Genomic DNA, 12,970 nt, shown 5'->3' with positions numbered 1-12,970 from the left:
AACATACAGAAAATACTACTAAATTTAATATTGTGAAATGCACTCTCTTTATTTTCAATTCAGACAAAGACACCTTTATGATGCATCCAAACCCCATGTGATTGGAAAACCACAAAAAACAACATAAAAAAAATGACAATACGAGCAAAAAAGAATAAAAAATTGTGATCATATCAATATTTCAACAATAGGCGGCTTGCATAACGAGCCATGAAAGGTTTCAAAATGCATAATGGATTGCGGCAATCAATTAAAATTTATCAAGCAGCACACAAACATCACACCTGCAGGTAAAAATTCACACCGACTTAAGGAGCTCAATTTAAAGTCCCCTTATATATAGTAGGTGATACAGATTTCATCAGCTGCCAAAAAGCATGTTTATGCTTTTAACTTGTTATTATTGTGTGGTAAGTTGAGAAACAGCAGAAGAAGGATAGACAAGATAAAATGTGGAAATCAGTAAAGAAGCAATCCAACAAGTGAAGACTTTCCCCAATGAGGAATTGTCATATTTTGTTTCTAAAATTGGTTCATGACAAACCATACACATTAAACAAGAGCTGCAAACAGAAATATCCCGTATGATGCAGAATATGGATATGATGGACTGCTTTAAATATAAAACGCCCATCAACTTTGTTTCATCCCAAAAAACAATTTTTGTCAGAGATCAACAAATGCCCTTTTGGGTGGTGATGTGAATCCTTTGGGGGAAACAGACATAATATGCTGTTGCACTCTTGACCAGTCACAGGGTATATAATGTAACAGTAGTATTATGGCATTATACCAGACAAAAAAAGACAAGAGTCAAACCACCTGTAATGTACCTCTGGTGCCATGGCACTACACAGAACTAAACAATTGTCAAACCACCTGTAATGTACCTCTGGTACAATGGCACTACACACAACTAAACAATTGTCAAACCACCTGTAATGTACCTCTGGTATCATGGCACTAAACAGAACTAAACAATTGTCAAACCACCTGTAATGTACCTCTGGTACAATGGCACTACACACAAATGAACAATTGTCAAACAACCTGTAATGTACCTCTGGTATCATGGCACTACACACAACTAAACAATTGTCAAACCACCTGTAATGTACCTCTGGTACCATGGCACTACACAGAACTAAACAATTGTCAAACCACCTGTAATGTACCTCTGGTACCATGGCACTACACACAACTAAACAATTGTCAAACCACCTGTAATGTACCTCTGGTACCATGGCACTACACAGAACTAAACAATTGTCAAACCACCTGTAATGTACCTCTGGTACCATGGCACTACACACAACTAAACAATTGTCAAACCACCTGTAATGTACCTCTGGTACCATGGCACTACACAGAACTAAACAATTGTCAAACCACCTGTAATGTACCTCTGGTACCATGGCACTACACACAACTAAACAATTGTCAAACCACCTGTAATGTACCTCTGGTACCATGGCACTACACAGAACTAAACAATTGTCAAACCACCTGTAATGTACCTCTGGTACAATGGCACTACACACAAATGAACAATTGTCAAACAACCTGTAATGTACCTCTGGTATCATGGCACTACACACAACTAAACAATTGTCAAACCACCTGTAATGTACCTCTGGTACCATGGCACTACACAGAACTAAACAATTGTCAAACCACCTGTAATGTACCTCTGGTACCATGGCACTACACACAACTAAACAATTGTCAAACCACCTGTAATGTACCTCTGGTACCATGGCACTAAACAGAACTAAACAATTGTCAAACCACCTGTAATGTATCTCTGGTATCATGGCACTACACACAACTAAACAATTGTCAAACCACCTGTAATGTACCTCTGGTACCATGGCACTAAACAGAACTAAATAATTGTCAAACCACCTGTAATGTACCTGTGGTACCATGGCACTAAACAGAACTAAACAATTGTCAAACCACCTGTAATGTACCTCTGGTACCATGGCACTAAACAGAACTAAATAATTGTCAAACCACCTGTAATGTACCTCTGGTACCATGGCACTAAACAGAACTAAATAATTGTCAAACCACCTGTAATGTACCTCTGGTACCATGGCACTAAACAGAACTAAACAATTGTCAAACCACCTGTAATGTACCTCTGGTACCATGGCACTACACAGAACTAAACAATTGTCAAACCACCTGTAATGTACCTCTGGTACCATGGCACTACACAGAACTAAACAATTGTCAAACCACCTGTAATGTACCTCTGGTACCATGGCACTACACAGAATTAAACAAATGTCAAACCACATGTAATGTACCTCTGGTACCATGGCACTACACAGAACTAAACAATTGTCAAACCACCTGTAATGTCCCTCTGGTACCATGGCACTACACAGAACTAAACAATTGTCAAACAACCTGTAATGTACCTCTGGTACCATGGCACTACACAGAACTAAACAATTGTCAAACCACCTGTAATGTATCTCTGGTATCATGGCACTAAACAGAACTAAACAATTGTCAAACAGCCTGTAATGTATCTCTGGTACCATGGCACTACACAGAACTGAACAATTGTCAAACTACCTGTAGTTTACCTCTGGTACCATGGCACTACACACAACTAAACAATTGTCAAACCACCTGTAATGTACCTCTGGTACAATGGCTCTACACAGAACTAAACAATTGTCAAACCACCTGTAATGTCCCTCTGGTACCATGGCACTACACAGAACTAAACAATTGTCAAACAACCTGTAATGTACCTCTGGTACCATGGCAATAAACAATTGTCAAACCACCTGTAATGTACCTCTGGTATCTGTCTGCACATTATACGTCAGTGCAAAATCTTTCACATACTATAAAGAATGCAGTACTTCTTATAAAAACTGTAAATGCATTAAAAGTATGCTGGCACTGTGTTTGTTTCCCAGCTACTAACATACATAGACAATACAACAAGCCAAGTGCTCGGAGTTACCAAGCAACCTTTTATGTTTATGATTCAATGTTATTATTAATTTTATAAATAGTATAAGCCTTGCTTTTGATCTTTTACTGATGAATTGCATTCTCATTAAAAACAAACAACACTGAGCATAGATTTCAAATAACTATTTTGGTTGCCATGGTAAATAACTTATTGATTAGTAAATATACTGTAAAGTACATTATTTTAGTTGAAATTAATTTTAATCGCTGAAAGGAAATTTTGGCTGTTTTGTATGGAGTTAATTTTTCTGATTTTTGATGAGTTGAATGTAAAATACAGGAAAAAAGGTATTTTCACTGGATTTTATATTCACCGATTCATTCCTTCGGCAAAAACAGAGAAAATAAATTTCAAGTGAAAATAAAGTAATTTACAGTAAATAATTACATTGTTACTTGTCAGTTTTTGTATATTATGTTCGTTGCTGACCCTAACAATCTTTGTAGTGGGGAATATGACTGGATTTTATTCTTCAATCGTTCAAATGCAGAATTTCTGCTCCCAAAATTTTGGTGTCAAATTTTCACATACATTTATATAGCGGTATATTTTTTTTTCATAATTTTGTTAACTTATGAACAAAAGGATATGAATTACCATTGAGTATAGGTATTATTCAAAATTTTGAAAGAATATAGAAAAACATATTCCGACTCATTTTGTGAAAGGACAAAGTTGACTCACACATTTAAAAATTTCTCTCCCAGTTAATCATACTCAACTAATTACAATAAACTAATATCTAATACCATAAAGAGCAATAATCAAAACTAATTATTAAATCTACGAGAAAATTCAGTCTATATCAATTAATCCTGCAGTTCATGCAAGTTGAACAATCAATTTGGAAACATGTTTAAACATGAAATATGGTCACAACAACTAGTTCAACATAGAAAATGCACATTTAAAATAATTTGCAAATAAAGCGGATCTGACATTATAATCCAGTAGCAAATGTAAAGTAATTAACTTGGGGACTTGCAAGATGACCTTACGGTACTCACTCCATCTGCCATCTTAATATGGGAGATATTAGGTACGTTGCCTCCGGGCATCTCAACCATGTACACAAAACAAATGTATGAATAATAGTTAGGGATAACGTGACAAAACAGAGAAACCAACAAGAACAATATTTTCAATCCACATATTTTCTGTTATTTCAATATGATTGGTTAAACAAAATACTGAATATTTTCATGAATACAGTGATTTAATTAAATGCGGTTCAATGCTCGTGAGCAGTGTACCATGCTTTGAAGTGAGTGAATTCTATGTAACTTGTACTGTATGTATGGGACTAGGGACACACACAGGGACTAATTAGGTGTCATAGCGTTCAGGCAGTTTGTGTACACATTTTATGCAAATAGGTAGCTTATTGTAATTATGAAAATTATTTATTTAATAGTCAGTTGCCATATTTATTTTGTTAGTAGAGCATACACTTATGTATTAAAATAGAATATATCAAGGTATTTTTATTTAAAATATCACATATTATTGATACAGATATAATAGTGTATTTGCACAATTTACGGCACATGCACTAGTAAAAATGACACAGGTGTGTCTGTAATTAAAATAGCCATATTTTAATGATCCAGTATCAATTGTTGCAATTTTAGGTTTAATCAAAATAGAAAACTACTTTGGGCGTACAATTGTAAGCTATTGGCAATATAAAAATATAATTTCAAGAAATGTTCTAATAAGTTGTGATTTAAATATCTGAGTATGCACTTCCAGACTTCCTGAACCATCTGAATACTGCTTCATACATGTATTACCAGTGTTTAAATAAATCCATCTAACATTGCTATTTTATTTGACAAATTATTACATCAGTTAGTAATCAGATGTGATACTCTGAGGAATAAAAATGAAATATTTTTTAACTTTTGTTTGAATGCAATCTCTGGATACAGAAGTGACCAGAACCAATAAATTGGTGCTAATACTGGTACGTATTATGTAGAGAATTATCATCAAGACACTGCACACTATATAACATCATTCAATACCATGTGTATTTCTAACTGTTAAATAATACTGACATATGGTTCAACTGCTAGGTATACTCACTAATGGGGTAACGCATTCTATGTCTGGAAGGCATAAAGGGAAAAAGCTCACGATAATCTGGTAAAATTAACAAATAAAACAATAGTTCTAGTCAGAAACGGCTAACTCCAGCAATAAAGCAATCTGCTTCTTATTCATTTTTTTTTTTAAAAGTAATAATATCATAGTGGTTTTGTAGCATGTCTCAGTATTGTGTCATTCAGCACACAATGTGCATAAAACAAAACAGTTGCCATCTGTTGGATGTTCTCCGTCAAAACCAAAATACAATCTTGTAATGAAGCACATGTAATGCAATTTTGCAATGATTGGCTCGAACTTTCACATGTTATTTTGATTCCTAGTACTGTTCTGATACGACAAATTGACTTCAAGTCACCAGGGAAAGGAAGTTGAACAGCGCCCTCACAACTGAATTAGCTTTAATGCCCAAATGACCATTTTAAAGATTAAACATACAAGTTTTGCAGTCAGAATAAAATCCGTTTTTGGAATATTACGTATTAAAGTAAATAAAAACCTTGACATACCATTTGCTATTGGTAAATAATTTAAAACCTGTTTTTTTTTTAGATAGGACTGGTGAATAAGTTTATACCTGTTTGTGTCTGTAGTTTCTAACAGATCCTTTTCATTGCAAGTTTCATAAATTGGAAAAATATGCCAAAAACAATCAGTCTAAAAGAGGTACTGCACATGCATGTTGAAACCAATCATCCACAGATGACCGAACACAAACAATGATTTTGGGTATCTGTTACCCGAACAATGCAGTGGAGCAGAATAAACATTATTGATGAGGATGATAATGATAGAAAATTGGCACTCAGTGGTTCTAGTGGTTCTCCCTATTAGCACTGCTGCCTTCATTAATAATACTCACTTTATTTAGTCTGTTATAGACACAAGTTATAGTAATCCATCAATTCATATTCAGTCCAATTCTCTTATCCATATTTAATGAAGTGTGGGCTAACATCCATGGAAGAAATGAAATTTAAAAAACTAATAAGCGCTGAGGAAAAAAATCGGGCCATAGAGAATACACCACAGAATGAATTTGAAGTCATCCCAACTCAAATATAGCTCACAAGATATTGATCAGAAATCTTGTACAAATAACTACACAACATCACAAGTTATAAAATGGTAATTATTGGCATATATAGAGGATTTCATGTGATATGTTTTAATCACAAGATGATCTGAACTAAATAAAGTATACAATGTATATTGAATACCCCAGGGTAAATGTGTTCTCGTGTCTTGTACGTAGTTTTCAAAAGTACATGGAACTCCATTAATATAAACCAGAGTACAATGTTACCAAACGGTAATTTTGAAGGAAATTTAATTCTGAACTTTTAACCCTAATCTTGTCAGCCCCGTGTACTTTTACATTGACTTGACCACATAAGCATTATTTGATGCAGGACAGTGTACACACAGAAACTTACAAAGTACATGTCATATTATGATGTCATATAAGTGCAGCGTAATAATATGTAATGAATATGTTACAGACAGGACTTGCCTTGCTATGCCAAACTCAAATGTAAATTGGATCAGATAAATGTAAAGGTACACAACACAAGTATAACCTAGTTTGCACTATTCAGAAGTTTACACTGTTCAGATGTTTATACTATGCTGATTTTTACACTGTTCTGATGTTTACACTTCAGATGTTTATACTATGCCGATGTTTACACTGTTCAGATGTTTACACTTCAGATGTTTATACTATGCCGATGTTTACATTGTTCTGATGTTTACACTTCAGATGTTTATACGATGCCAATGTTTACACTTCAGATGTTATACTATGCCGATGTTTACACTGTTCAGATGTTTATACTATGCCGATGTTTACACTGTTCAGATGTTTACACTTCAGATGTTATACTATGCTGATGTTTACACTGTTCTGATGTTTACACTTCAGATGTATATACTATGCTGATGTTTACACTTCAGATGTTATACTATGCTGATGTTTACACTGTTCTGATGTTTACACTTCAGATGTTTATACTATGCCGATGTTTACACTGTTCAGATGTTTACACTTCAGGTGTATATACTATGCTGATGTTTACACTTCAGATGTTATACTATGCTGATGTTTACACTGTTCTGATGTTTACACTTCAGATGTTTATACTATGCCAATGTTTACACTGTTCAGATGTTTATACTATGCTGTTTAAACTATGTTGATGTTTACACTTTTCAGATGTTTAGACTATGCTGTTGTTTACACTTCAGATGTTTATACTATGCCGATGTTTACACTGTTCAGATGTTTATACTACGCCAATGTTTACACTGTTCAGATGTTTATACTACGCCGATGTTTACACTGTTCAGATGTTTATACTACGCCGATGTTTACACTGTTCAGATGTTTATACTACGCCGATGTTTACACTGTTCAGATGTTTAGACTATGCCGATGTTTACACTGTTCAGATGTTTAGACTATGCCAATGTTTACACTGTTCAGATGTTAAGACTATGCCGATGTTTACACTGTTCAGATGTTAAGACTATGCTGATGTTAGATGTTTTGACCATGCTGATGTTTACACTTCAGATGTTTACACTTCTGATGTTAATACTGTTCAGATGTTTATATCACTTCAGATGTTAACTATTTAGATGTTTATACTATGGTGATGTTTATACTATACTGATGTCTACACTCTAGATGTTTACACTGTGCTAATTTTTACATAGTGACTATTAAACAAGATTAACAGTACACCAGAAAACCAGGAATGTTGTTAAAGATAAAAAAATTCACTTTGTTAAAATCTCAAACCCAGATAGTCCATGAGTTTAGCAGTTATGGCAGTCTAATACAGATATTAGGATATCAACTTTCTTTCACTGACCTCAGTGTGTGTATTTGCACCACACTGAAAGCAATCAGAACTTGAAAAAGAGAAGAAAAACAACATCTTCTTATTCAACAGCATGATCAGTTAAAAAATTGACAAAAGTAATTCAAACTGCCTTTAAAAGCATTATCTTTGAAACCCAATATGTTAATGATTCTGTACATGTACATATGGACTGACATAAAACTGTGCAGTCTCAGCAGAGCCAAGTCCCTCGCCACTACCAATGATTCTGTACATGTACATAGGGACTGACATAAAAATGTGCGGTTTTACCAGAGCCAAGTCCCTTGCCAGTACGACATGATACCCACTCAAACTATCAACCCCAAAATTCAATGAGTTCTAGCTATCCAGTTTCATTGCCATCTGCTTCAATGTTTTCCCTAGAAATTAATACATTGTAGACTGTATATCTTAACATCATTGACTGATATAACTGGATATGTATACCACATCATTAATCTTACAAAGCATCTAGTTTCCTCTACAGCAAACATTATGCACTTATTTAATTACATGAAGAAATTGAGTAAACGTGTGTACATGTATAAAAGTTCAACTACATGCATGTACAAATGTGAATAACGCACATAAGTATAGTTTGTAAGTCCCCATGAAATAGGCAAGAGTTATGCTGACACAGTGGTTTGAACCAGTCAAAGGAGTTGGTGTGTATATACACACAGTGGTTTGAACCAGTCAAGGGAGTTGGTGTGTATATACACACAGTGGTTTGAACCAGTCAAGGGAGCTGGTATGTATATGCACACAGTGGTTTGAACCAGTCAAGGGAGTTGGTGTGTATATACACACAGTGGTTTGAACCAGTCAAGGGAGTTGGTGTGTATATACACACAGTGGTTTGAACCAGTCAAGGGAGCTGGTATGTATATACACACAGTGGTTTGAACCAGTCAAGGGAGCTGGTATGTATATGCACACAGTGGTTTGAACCAGTCAAAGGAGTTGGTGTGTATATACACACAGTGGTTTGAACCAGTCAAGGGAGTTGGTGTGTATATACACACAGTGGTTTGAACCAGTCAAGGGAGTTGGTGTGTATATACACACAGTGGTTTGAACCAGTCAAGGGAGCTGGTATGTATATACACACAGTGGTTTGAACCAGTCAAGGGAGCTGGTATGTATATGCACACAGTGGTTTGAACCAGTCAAGGGAGTTGGTGTGTATATACACACAGTGGTTTGAACCAGTCAAGGGAGCTGGTATGTATATGCACACAGTGGTTTGAACCAGTCAAAGGAGTTGGTGTGTATATACACACAGTGGTTTGAACCAGTCAAGGGAGTTGGTGTGTATATACACACAGTGGTTTGAACCAGTCAAGGGAGCTGGTATGTATATGCACACAGTGGTTTGAACCAGTCAAGGGAGTTGGTGTGTATATACACACAGTGGTTTGAACCAGTCAAGGGAGCTGGTATGTATATGCACACAGTGGTTTGAACCAGTCAAGGGAGTTGGTGTGTATATACACACAGTGGTTTGAACCAGTCAAGGGAGCTGGTATGTATATGCACACAGTGGTTTGAACCAGTCAAAGGAGTTGGTGTGTATATACACACAGTGGTTTGAACCAGTCAAGGGAGTTGGTGTGTATATACACACAGTGGTTTGAACCAGTCAAGGGAGCTGGTATGTATATGCACACAGTGGTTTGAACCAGTCAAGGGAGTTGGTGTGTATATACACACAGTGGTTTGAACCAGTCAAGGGAATTGGTTTGTATATGCACACAGTGGTTTGAACCAGTCAAGGGAATTGGTTTGTATATACACACAGTGGTTTGAACCAGTCAAGGGAGCTGGTATGTATATGCACACAGTGGTTTGAACCAGTCAAGGGAGTTGGTGTGTATATACACACAGTGGTTTGAACCAGTCAAGGGAATTGGTTTGTATATACACACAGTGGTTTGAACCAGTCAAGAGAGTTGGTGTGTATATGCACACAGTGGTTTGAACCAGTCAAGAGAGTTGGTGTGTATATGCACACAGTGGTTTGAACCAGTCAAAGGAGTTGGTGTGTATATACACACAGTGGTTTGAACCAGTCAAGGGAGTTGGTGTGTATATACACACAGTGGTTTGAACCAGTCAAGGGAGTTGGTGTGTATATACACACAGTGGTTTGAACCAGTCAAGGGAGCTGGTATGTATATACACACAGTGGTTTGAACCAGTCAAGGGAGCTGGTATGTATATGCACACAGTGGTTTGAACCAGTCAAGGGAGTTGGTGTGTATATACACACAGTGGTTTGAACCAGTCAAGGGAGCTGGTATGTATATGCACACAGTGGTTTGAACCAGTCAAAGGAGTTGGTGTGTATATACACACAGTGGTTTGAACCAGTCAAGGGAGTTGGTGTGTATATACACACAGTGGTTTGAACCAGTCAAGGGAGCTGGTATGTATATGCACACAGTGGTTTGAACCAGTCAAGGGAGTTGGTGTGTATATACACACAGTGGTTTGAACCAGTCAAGGGAGCTGGTATGTATATGCACACAGTGGTTTGAACCAGTCAAGGGAGTTGGTGTGTATATACACACAGTGGTTTGAACCAGTCAAGGGAGCTGGTATGTATATGCACACAGTGGTTTGAACCAGTCAAAGGAGTTGGTGTGTATATACACACAGTGGTTTGAACCAGTCAAGGGAGTTGGTGTGTATATACACACAGTGGTTTGAACCAGTCAAGGGAGCTGGTATGTATATGCACACAGTGGTTTGAACCAGTCAAGGGAGTTGGTGTGTATATACACACAGTGGTTTGAACCAGTCAAGGGAATTGGTTTGTATATGCACACAGTGGTTTGAACCAGTCAAGGGAATTGGTTTGTATATACACACAGTGGTTTGAACCAGTCAAGGGAGCTGGTATGTATATGCACACAGTGGTTTGAACCAGTCAAGGGAGTTGGTGTGTATATACACACAGTGGTTTGAACCAGTCAAGGGAATTGGTTTGTATATACACACAGTGGTTTGAACCAGTCAAGAGAGTTGGTGTGTATATGCACACAGTGGTTTGAACCAGTCAAGAGAGTTAGTGTGTATATGCACACAGTGGTTTGAACCAGTCAAGGGAATTGGTTTGTATATGCACACAGTGGTTTGAACCAGTCAAGGGAGTTGGTGTGTATATGCACACAGTGGTTTGAACCAGTCAAGGGAGTTGGTGTGTATATGCACACAGTGGTTTGAACCAGTCAAGGGAGTTAGTGTGTATATGCACAGTGGTTTGAACCAGTCAAGAGAGTTGGTGTGTATATGCACACAGTGGTTTGAACCAGTCAAGGGAGTTGGTGTGTATATGCACACAGTGGTTTGAACCAGTCAAGGGAGTTGGTGTGTATATGAACACAGTGGTTTGAACCAGTCAAGGGAGTTGGTGTGTATATGAACACAGTGGTTTGAACCAGTCAAGGGAGTTGGTGTGTATATGCACACAGTGGTTTGAACCAGTCAAGGGAGCTGGTATGTATATGCACAGTGGTTTGAACCAGTCAAGAGAGCTGGTGTGTATATACACACAGTGGTTTGAACCAGTCAAGAGAGTTGGTGTGTATATGCACACAGTGGTTTGAACCAGTCAAGGGAATTGGTTTGTATATGCACACAGTGGTTTGAACTAGTCAAGAGAGTTAGTGTGTATATGCAAACAGTGGTTTGAACCAGTCAAGAGAGTTGGTGTGTATATGCACACAGTGGTTTGAACCAGTCAAGGGAGTTGGTGTGTATATGCACACTGTGGTTTGAACCAGTCAAGGGAATTGGTTTGTATATGCACAGTGGTTTGAACCAGTCAAGGGAGTTGGTGTGTATATGCACAGTGGTTTGAACCAGTCAAGGGAGTTAGTGTGTATATGCACACAGTAGTTTGAACCAGTCAAAGGAATTGGTTTGTATATGCACACAGTGGTTTGAACCAGTCAAGGGAGTTGGTGTGTATATGCACACAGTGGTTTGAACCAGTCAAGGGAGTTGGTGTGTATATGCACACAGTGGTTTGAACCAGTCAAGGGAGTTGGTGTGTATATGCACACAGTGGTTTGAACCAGTCAAGGGAGCTGGTATGTATATGCACAGTGGTTTGAACCAGTCAAGAGAGCTGGTGTGTATATACACACACTGGTTTGAACCAGTCAAGAGAGTTGGTGTGTATATGCACACAGTGGTTTGAACCAGTCAAGGGAATTGGTTTGTATATGCACACAGTGGTTTGAACCAGTCAAGGGAATTGGTTTGTATATGCACACAGTGGTTTGAACCAGTCAAGGGAGTTAGTGTGTATATGCACACAGTGGTTTGAACCAGTCAAGGGAATTGGTTTGTATATGCACATAGTGGTTTGAACCAGTCAAGGGAGTTAGTGTGTATATGCACACAGTGGTTTGAACCAGTCAAGGGAATTGGTTTGTATATGCACATAGTGGTTTGAACCAGTCAAGGGAATTGGTTTGTATATGCACACAGTGGTTTGAACCAGTCAAGGGAATCGGTTTGTATATGCACATAGTGGTTTGAACCAGTCAAGGGAATTGGTTTGTATATGCACACAGTGGTTTGAACCAGTCAAGGGAGTTGGTGTGTATATGCACACAGTGGTTTGAACCAGTCAAGGGAATTGGTTTGTATATGCACATAGTGGTTTGAACCAGTCAAGGGAATTGGTTTGTATATGCACACAGTGGTTTGAACCAGTCAATGGAATTGGTTTGTATATGCACATAGTGGTTTGAACCAGTCAAGGGAATTGGTTTGTATATGCACACAGTGGTTTGAACCAGTCAAGGGAGTTGGTGTGTATATGCACACAGTGGTTTGAACCAGTCAAGGGAGTTGGTGTGTATATGCACACAGTGGTTTGAACCAGTCAAGGGAATTGCTGTGTATATGCACACAGTGGTTTGAACCAGTCAAGGGAATTGGTTTGTATATGCACACA

At 37.5% G+C, this 12,970-nt stretch overlaps 1 long non-coding RNA gene across 2 annotated transcripts in view; it reads right to left on the bottom strand.

The window, feature by feature from the left end:
* Positions 1 to 12,970, bottom strand: part of LOC146742760 (uncharacterized) — a 41,098-nt gene that overhangs the window by 25,782 nt on the left and 2,346 nt on the right. Inside the window, exon 2 of one of the 2 annotated variants that reach the window (XR_014929857.1) lies at positions 5,973 to 6,061. The exons of the other annotated variant lie outside the window; for it this stretch is intronic. This is a non-coding gene — a long non-coding RNA (uncharacterized LOC146742760). The remainder of the gene's footprint in view (positions 1 to 5,972; positions 6,062 to 12,970) is intronic. 2 annotated transcript variants of the gene reach the window in all.

This window comes from Saccoglossus kowalevskii, chromosome 6, assembly GCF_978046115.1.
Source record: "Saccoglossus kowalevskii chromosome 6, keSacKowa6.1, whole genome shotgun sequence".
Taxonomy (NCBI): Eukaryota; Metazoa; Hemichordata; class Enteropneusta; family Harrimaniidae; genus Saccoglossus; species Saccoglossus kowalevskii.
This window is presented reverse-complemented; position numbering and strand designations above follow the sequence as displayed.